The sequence below is a fragment of the Terrapene carolina genome, unplaced genomic scaffold (assembly GCF_002925995.2).
Source record: "Terrapene carolina triunguis isolate 2854851 unplaced genomic scaffold, T_m_triunguis-2.0 Scaffold120, whole genome shotgun sequence".
NCBI classification, from domain to species: domain Eukaryota; kingdom Metazoa; phylum Chordata; order Testudines; family Emydidae; genus Terrapene; species Terrapene triunguis.
The window spans coordinates 10369871-10379803 of NW_020664471.1; positions in this window are offsets into that span (position 1 = coordinate 10369871).

Here is a 9933-nt window from a genome sequence, read left to right on the forward strand (position 1 = left end):
CCCCAGCACTCAGGTGCCCACCTCCCTTGGAGTGCAGACCCAAAGGTGTATTATTAAATCCGTCTCCTCCCTCAATTTGGAGGGAGGTATGCACAGCCTCTTACCCCCCAATTATGAATTGCACAAACTGAGTTATATTATAAACAAGAAATAAGTTTATTAACTACAAGAGGTGAATTTTAAATGAATATAAGAGATAACAGGCAGAACAATGCAGATTACTGAGCAAATAAAACAAAACACGCAAACTAAACTTGATTCACTAAAGAAACAGATTACAAAATGTAATTTCTCACCCTAAATATTGAATTTAGGCAGGATACAGAGTTTCTATAGTACCAGTTATTTCTTTTTGCAGACTGGACCCCATCTCAGTCTGGACTGTCCCCTGCCTGTCCCTTCAAGTTCTTTCACCAGTCCTCCTTCTTGTGTAGACGATGGAGGAGCATCCTATTTGCCTTCATCCCCACCCTTCAATAAGATTTACATAGGGCGGGAATCCTTTGTTTCCCAAACTTGACACACACACCCTTCCCTTTTTGTGGAAAGTTACAAGAAGTCCAAGATAATGTTTAGCATCAGGTGATAAGACCACGTGACCTAGTAGTGTCACAGTTACCTCCCAGGAGGGGGAGAGATTAGCATCTTCAGTCTTGTTGTTCCTTCCTGATGGCCCATCAAATCTGCTGGCCTGTGGTTCGGTGGGTGTCTTCCTAATACACACCCAATTGTAATTGTTACATAGTCCATATTCCTAACTTTAGATACAGAAATGATACATGCATACAAATTGGATAATCACATTCAGTAAACCATAATCTTTCCAGTGATCTCTTACATGAGCCATTTTGCATAAAGTACATCTGTTATGTCATATCCATATCATAAGCATATTTTCATAAAGAATATGGAGTGTAATGTCACCAAGGGAGCCAAGACGTGCTTCCCATACACTGGCTAGAAAAGCTGAGCTGGCACGGAGTGGGAAATAACTTGCTTCAGGCATAGATAAGTAGCAGATAACTTTCCCCTAGAGCAAGGATGGAAGTTCCTTCTCTGTTGTGTTCCTCAGATGCCATAGCTGTACGTGCCCCATGCTACAGGCTGGGAATAAATTTGTAATCTATCCCTAAATCAACTATTTGTCATGGTATGGTACTGGCAGGAGCACAGAGAGGCAACTGGGGTGAGCACTTTATTTGTAATAAGTGACACAAGTCATCACTATTTCCAGGTGTAGGGAGATATAATGTGCCTTTCAGGTGCCAGAACAATGTTGTCTCTAGGTGGAGAGGCCAATGTTCCTCTCATGTATGGGAGACCATATTTGGTGTCTTCTCTTTATTTAAAAAAACAACAACCAAAAATACATAGAAACTTGAGAGGGAAAAGAGCTCTTAGGTTTTCTAGTCCATTGTTCCCTAGAGAATATTCAAGTGGTTTGTTCGGGCTAGCTTTGAATGTCTCATGCGATGCGGCTCCCATCTTGGAATATAATTCACTTCGAACCAAGGATTGAACAGTTCATCTGCTGGCAGTGACAACAATATACTGTGTTTGTACAGATTAAGTGCAAAGAATTCACTCCTTCCTGTCTAACACTGTGTCCAGTAAGTAAAGCAGTGGTTCTTACCATGCCAGAGTGGTGTGGCCCTGAGTTAGTTTCAGTGAAGGGAGTGGGGTGGTCGCCTCCTGGATTTGAAGGGAGTGTGCTACATAGTTTTCATTTTATCTATGCATGATTAAAACATTTTTAAAGTAAATCTTGGCTCCTACAGTGGGAACCACACAGATGCAAAGCGAATGGAAAGCTTTTTTTGCTGCTATGTCACCACTTCCTGTGGCCTGGAGAATAGATTTATCTCAGGATCGTCTGCAGCACAGCAAAGACATGAATTATCGCTGGCAGAAATAAAGAGGAAAATGTACAATGTTAGTATTGTTTGTTCTTTGCTTCAGTTTGGGTGCTCTTCTTTTTCTGAAAGCTTGTTGCTGACTGTCCTCTTTCCTTTCTTTAAGGAAGTGTAGACAAAGGCCCCAAAAGCATAAGCAGTGAGGCATACACTGGCCTACCAGCAGGGGTGGCCAACCCAATCCTGAAGATAGCCCAGGGCAGGATGACATGTTGGAACTGCCCCGTGTGCTGTAATGTGCTTGTTGCTGCTGTTTTTTCTTGGAGCAGGCTGAATGTTGCTATTGTGACCACTTGGGGCTTCCTTTAAATGGCTGTATATGCACTTTCTCCTATAACCACCCCCTACTTGCTTGGATTTCTGCCTTATTGACAATATATTTTCATGGCTCTTACGCTTGTATGCAAAATTGCATGTTCCCCTAACACACTACAGGTACTTCTACTTGCATGCAACTGTTGCATTCAGACTCCTCTCCTAACTCACCTGCCTAGCCACATTCATTATTCTAGCCCAGTCTCAATGGAAGTACAGTAGCAAATCATAGGATGAGACACTGCTCAGTATATGCAGCTTTTTAATACAAAGTTACAAAGGGTGAGGAGACAAGATTTTTTTTTTTTCCACTTCTGAAGACCTAAATTCAAGTTCTTCCTTGTTTCATAGGTGAAATGGTTTGGTTTCTAGCTCCTTGGGAATATTTGTATGTTATCTCTCACAGCCACACTCTTCAGCACAATGTCAGTCTTTGCTCAAGACAGGCCTCATTCTGTGACTTCTAGGGCTTGTCAAAATTTCTGAAGCTGTTTTTTCAATAGAAAATTGGGTTTTAGTGACAATTTTTGCGATTTTTGTATCTGCTTTCTGCAGAAAACGAACGTTTTGTGGAAAAAACAAACTCCCCAAACTGAAAAGTTGTTGGCAGAAAACATTTCCATCTGTGGGCCCCCACCCAAGCACCCCCTTGAACAAGGGGTGCCTTTGCAGAGCCCTGCCCTGTTATCCCCTCTTTCAGGCCACCTTAAATTCCGCACAATCTTGCTCATCTACTCTGAGCTCTTCTTGGGGTCTGGCTTCTTTAACACAAAGTTCTGGGGAAAAACTTTAAATCTTCCACACAGCCTTTAGCTGGGCACAGTCCCTCCTGCTTGAGATACTGGTCCATCTTGCTGTCTGAGAAGCCCACTCTCTTCAGGGACTGCTGTAGGAGACCCCCTTCCTCTATCCTCCCCGACCCCCTTAACTGGCTCAGCTGGCGGCACTTGTTCTGGCACAAGGGAGTTGGACCTATTTCCATCACAGGGGGCCAGCCACCCAGTGACAATCCAGCCATGTCACTGCAGTCCCTTAGGGAAGTTGTAATTTCAGTTGCCTCATGTCCCCATTCTCATCTGTGGGCTGGACTCCCCACCCAGACTACCTCTCCCATGGTTCACCACCTCCACCCACCTTGAAGGGAAACCATGGTGCATCATCACAGGAGATATAGTCTGACTGATGGAGCCCGGCTGGTAGAGGAGAATGGGAGTGTGAGGCACCCAAACTACAACTCCCATGAGCCAGGCATTTCTGAATTGAAATAGTTCAGGCTTTGGGGTAGCCTGGTTGTTTTTTGCTGAAAATGCAAAAAAAATGGTAGGGGAGAGAACAATTTTCTGACCAAATCTCAGTGGCGTAGCAAGCATGGGATATTGGGGTGGGTCCTGACTTTGGGTGGGTGGGCAATTACAGGGGGCTGGGAAGGCAGGAGGGATTGGGGGCACATCTCCCCCCACCCCCTGCAGCTGGCCTTGCGGAGGGTAATGGACCCTCTGGCCAGGGCTCCCCTGGGTGTGCACCCAGCTCCAGGAAGAGATGCTGCTCTCCAGCGCGCACAGCTCCCAGCTTCCTTCCAGGTCCCACCACCACATGCTGGGCCCGGCTCCCCCAGCCGGCGGGCCTACTTTTTTCACTATCGCCTCTACTCCCACTGCCTGCCTGCCCGCTCGCTCTCTTGCACTCCTCCTAGTGGCGGATTAGCCACTGGGCCAACCTGGGGCCCTGGAAAAACAGACACTCCCGCGCACCCACCTGCTCCACCTGCCGGGGAGCAGGGTGGGAGCGCAGGGGCTTGCTCCACTCTGCCCGCCCCACCGGCACTCCAGCATGGGAGTGGGGTTGGGGCACAGGGGCTTGCCCCACTCTACCTGCCTGCCTGGCACTTCAGCTGGGGTGCGGGGGCTTGCCCTGCTCCACCTGCCTGGCCCTGGCAGGAGTGCTAGGCAGGCAGAGTGGAGCAAGCCCCTGCGCACCGGCTGGAGCGCCGGGCAGGTGGGTGGAATGGAGCAAGCCTGCACCCCAGCTGAAGTGCCAGGCGGGCAGGCGGAGTAGGGCAAGCCCCTGTGCCCCAACCCCACTCCCAGGCTGAAGTGCTGGTGGTGCGGAGCAGGACACGCTCCCTTGTCCTGACCCCACTCCCCAGCTGGAGTGCCGGGAGGGTGGAGTGGGGCAAGCCTCTGCGCCTGATCCCAGGTGGGTGGAGCAGGGCAAGTGCTGGGGCATGAGCAGAACCAGGACTGAGGGGTGGGCCTGGATGCTAAGTGGCCCGCCTATGGCTACGCCTCTGCCAGATCTACTTCTACAGCTTAAGACTAGCAGAAGTGCAGTAACTTACCCATTGCCTCCCTACGTTATAGCTGCTTCTAAGCATTGTGTAAGATTATTTTCTCAAACAGAAGTTCACCCAAAAACAAGTGTGTGGGGGGCAGGGGACAAATGCACCTTCCTTTTAAATTACAATATTCAAATTTCAATCTGTGTTCAAATTTTTATCCTATAACAAGAATGTCCTTTTCCTGCTCAAAGAGCAGCATTTGATGTTCTATACCTGTTATGAAATTTAATGATCGAACGTTAGCTTTATGCAAGGGACACTTTTTTAAGCAAGTACTGTTGTGTCAAGGTTCCTTCCCCACTCTGAACTTTAGGGTACAGATGTGGGGACTTGCATGAGAAGCTCTAAGCTTAACTACCAGCTTAGATCTGGTTTTGCTGCCACCACTCCCAAGTGCTAACTCCCTTCCCTGGGTAGCCTTGAGAGACTTCTCCACCAATTTCCTGGTGAACACCGATCCAAACCCTTGGATCTTAAAACAAGGAGAAATTAACCATTCCCCCTCTTTTCCCCCCACCAATCCTGATGAGTCCAGATCCAACCCCCTTGGATCTTAAAACAAGGAAAAATCAATCAGGTTCTTAAAAAGAAGGCTTTTAATTAAAGAAAGAAAGGTAAAAATCATTTCTGTAAAATCAGGATGGAAAATAACTTTACAGGGTAATCAGATTCAAAGAGCCCAGAGGAACCCCCTCTAGCCTTAGGTTTAAAGTTACAGCACACAGAGGTAAACACTCTAGCAAAAGGTACATTTACAAGTTGAGAAAACAAAGATAAACCTAACACGCCTTGCCTGGCTGTTACTTACAAGTTTGAAATATGAGAGACTTGTTCAGAAGATTTGGAGAGCATGGATTGATGTCTGGTCCCTCTCAGTCCCAAGAGCGAACAACCCCCAAAACAAAGAGCACAAACAAAAGCCTTCCCCCCACCAAGATTTGAAAGTATCTTGTCCCCTTATTGGTCCTTTGGGTCAGGTGTCAGCCAGGTTACCTGAGCTTCTTAACCCTTTACAGGTAAAAGGATTTTGGAGTCTCTGGCCAGGAGGGATTTTATAGTATTGTACACAGGAGGGCTGTTACCCTTCCCTTTATAGTAATGACATGTTGGTATCATTCAAACATTCTGTAACAGGCGCTACATCACAGATGAGGTGAACTGACTGAACAGACTACTTAAATGTTTTCGCCTTTTGGCAACTTGCTAACAAAAGAAAGCAAGAGCTGGACTGCCAGTACCTCGTTCAGCTCTTGCAGTGCTGTAGCTTTCTCTTTATCATGGACAGAAAAGGTTTCCTGTTAGGTTTTGAGAGCAGCATCTCTTTGTCAGTCACGTTACAGTTCATTCAAGTTTGCAGTGTTTGTTTTCATTTAAACATTGGTAATGATTAATGAAAGAGTGCTGGGGAATGAACAGTTTTCAATGTATCCAGAACACAAGGACCTGTAGAGCAAGCATCCCTCCCACAGCCATCCTTGCATTCCTCCCAGAGTATGACGACATGGCAACTGGGAGGTGTGAATCCCAATTTGCACAGACATACAGGTGCTGGCTGGGCTCCAGCTAGTGCCTAACTATAGCAGTGTGGCTACGGCAGCTTGGGCTCGCTGCCTGAGAACACACCCAGCGCGTCAGGCAGAATTGTACTTTGGCGGCCAGCCTGAGCTGCTGTGGCCATGCTGCTATTTTTAGGCGCTAGCTTGAGCAGAGCCAGCACGTGTATGTCTATCTGAGCTGCAAATCACAGCTCTTAACTGTTGTGGAGAGACATTGACAGCTGAAATACACTTCAGTGCAGAAGGGTTTAAGGGCTAGATTCACACAGAGACTTAGGCTTTGTCTACACTACCAAGTTTTGTCGACTACACTTATAGCGACACCCAAAAGTTGACTTAATAAAAATCAGAAAAGCTTGTTCACACTAGCCCCCTCTGGCAACAGATCACGTCCACACTGGGGGCACCGTCATCGACAGTGGGAGCAATGCACTCTGGGTATGTATCCCACAGTGCAGGGCGACACCTTCTGTCACTAGGAGTTATAGGAAGGCGGAGTGGGTCGCGACGCATCTTGGGACCTGGCTATATGTTCCGTGATGCATTGCTTTGTGTCCCAGCACTCCTGGGCTTCCGGCTTGCTTTTGCGGCACCCCGACATCTTTGTGAGAAGGGATGGATCCTGCACTTCGCTCCTATGCTCTGTTAAGAGTCATGAGGACATCGCACATGGCAGTGCAGTTATTCGCGAAATTACTGACAGAGGAAGACTTGCAGGCGCCTAACATTCTGCGTGATATGGATAGCAGCAACTTTACATTGGTTTTGGCATTCACAGAGCAGCTGCATATGGTAGACCGTCGCTTTTGGACTAGGGAAACCAGCACTGAATGGTGGGATCACATAGTCATGCAAGTGTGAGATGAAGAGCAATGGCTACTTTCGGATGCGTAAACCACCTTCCTGGAACTGTGTGCTGAGCTGGCCCCAGACCTGCAGCACAAGGACACCAGAATGAGAGCTGCCACATCCTGAGTGAAACCCGGGCTAAAAGTTTGGTTGGAAGCTGCTCCTCTTCTCCCACCCAGGAATATCTTGTGCATCTGACTCCAGGACAGTGCTTGCTGCTGAGAATCTCAAGCAGGGATAGGCACCTCCTTCCAGCCCAGACTTGAATGCTGCACTCCCTGAGAAGGGTGGGACTTAGGACTCACCCCTCTCCCATTGGCTAGCTTAGGTGGCTCAGTATGCTGGCTTCTGTGAATCCCATTCTTAGGTGCCTATCTCCCTCCATATGTTGTGGAAGACTGAGCATCTAACTCAAGCTTTGAATCCCAGCGCTCTTTAGGCACCTAGGGAAAGGGGCGGAGAGAGAGAGGCATTACTCCTTTGTGAATCTAGCTTAGGCTTTAAATGGTGGAAGGATAAGAGATGCATAGGTCTGATTCTGCTCAGAGTTGAATATTGGCTAGTGCAGTAACCTCTTTGTATGCAAAGGGGAGAGTGGGGCCTTGGATACTAATCTGGAGAATAAGTATCAGAGGGGTAGCTGTGTTAGTCTGTGTCCACAAAAACAATGAGGAGTCCAGTGGCACCTTAAAGACTAACAGATTTATTTGGGCATAAGTTTTCATGGGTAAAAAAACCACTTTTTCAGATGCACAGAGTGAAAATTACAGCTACAGGCATAAATATATATTGGTACATGAAGAGAAGGGCATTACCTTACAAGTGGAGAAGCAATGTTGAAGGCCAATTTAGTTAGGGTGGATGTTGTCCACTCCCAATAATTGATGAGGAAGTGTCAATACCAAGAGAGGGAAAATTGCTTTTGTAGTGAGCCAGCCACTCCCAGTCCCTATTCAAGCCCAAATTGGTGGTGGTAAATTTGTAAATGAATTGTAGCTCTGCAGTGTCTCTTTGAAATCTGTTTTAGAAGGCTTTTTTTGTTGAAGAATGTCTACTTTTAAATCTGGTATGGGGAGATGGAAGTGTTCTACTACTGGTTTTTGTATGTTACCATTCCTGATGTCTGAATTCTGCGTAGACTCCTCCTAATGGTCGAAATGACAGACTGGACTTCTACATAGAGTGCTTCCGTAGATGTGCACAGACTGAAATTGTGAACAAACAGCATCACTTGCCCCATAACCTCAGTTGTACAGAACGCAACGCCATCCACAGCCTCAGAAACAACTCTGACATTATAATCAAAAGGGCTGACAAAGGAGGTGCTGTAGTCATCATGAACAGGTCAGATTATAAACAGGAGGCTGCCAGACAAAAGTTTATGCTCCAATAAATCTGTTAATCTGAAGAATGTGTTGCATGTTCTGTCTATAGCAGGGGTTGGCAACCTGCGGCACGTGTGCCAAAGGCGGCACGTGAGCTGATTTTTAGTGGCACTCTGCTGCCAGCTGGGGTCCTGGCCGCCGGCCCTGCTCAGCCCGCTGCCGGCCTGGATGGACGGAACCCCGGGCCGGCAGTGGGCTGAGTGGGGCCGGCAGCCGGGACCCCGGCTGGCAGGGGCCGGTGGACGGAACCCCAGACCGGTAGCGACCTGAGTGGCTCAGCCTGCTGCCAGCCTGGGGTCCCAGCCGCTGGTCCCGCTCAGTCTGCTGCCAGTCTGGGGTTCCGTCCGCCAGCCCCTGTAAATGTAAAATGTATTACTGGCACGCGAAACCTTAAATTACAGTAAATAAATGAAGACTTTGCACACTTCTCAAAGTTTGCCGACCCCTGGTCTATAGCAACTGTACAAATGTAAAGGAAACTTACCACCTTGAACATTCTGATTCTACCCCAAGCCATTCTCCTCGTGACATTTTGTGGCTTAGAACTACACATGGAAAAAAGAAATGTACCGGCCTGAGCTCCAGTAAGTACCCAAACTGACCTTGATCCACTGTCCCAGAAGTTGTGTATCCCAAAGAAGGAACAGGTACGGATCAGCAATGCTCAAAGCCATTATAAAAGCATTGCAGGCTTCTTTTTTTATTCAATATACTGTGTATATCTCTTGGCACTCAGAATCTCCAACACTTGTTAATTAATCTGCTTTCTTGTACTTCACTGTGCTTTGGATTGGCACCAAAGCCCAAAAGGGAAGAATCCAGCTGTCAAAAAATGAATGTCTATAATGAATGTAAGGCGTGGACAGAAACAACATAATTGTCACATTGCACCTAGGACACAAAAGCCATTATTGTTCTTTAGTATTCTAACAGGGAAAGGGATATTTCTGAAGGGCAGGAGGTCATGGTAAAGGGAGACAACGACATGAAATGCTGTCACTGCACACTGAACATATTGGGTTGGAGTTGAGAGCAGAAAGGATTTATAAAACTTTAATAAACATTCAATACATTAGAAAAAAAAAAAATCTAGACATAAATTAACTAAATAAGGCTAGTCTGGGCCCAGTCGTCTAGTAATTGGAACACTGCACTAGAAACAAGGAGCCTGAAGTTCTGTTCATGGCTTTGATACTGAATTTCTGTGTGACCTTGGCAAGTCACTTTTTCTATTAGTTTTGGATCAGGCCAAGTGTCTTGGTGCCTCAGTTTCCCTATCATTAAAAGGGATAATGCTAGTTGCCTAATTTACCCCACAGAAGTGTTGTGAGGCCTATGCAGTCCATGTCTGTAAATTGCTTTTGAGACCCTGGAATGGAAGCTTATAGAAATGCTTTGTATTAACTAGCAATTATTATTTATACTGTTGCCCCTTTGCTCAGTAGAAGGAGATTTTGGAGCCTTGTAAGTCAGTTTCCCATTTAGAGCAGAAATGGGTGATAGGTACTTTCCTAGAGTAACTCCTTTATTTACCACGTGTGCACATGACCTGTTCTCTCAAACAGCAGTGGTAACAA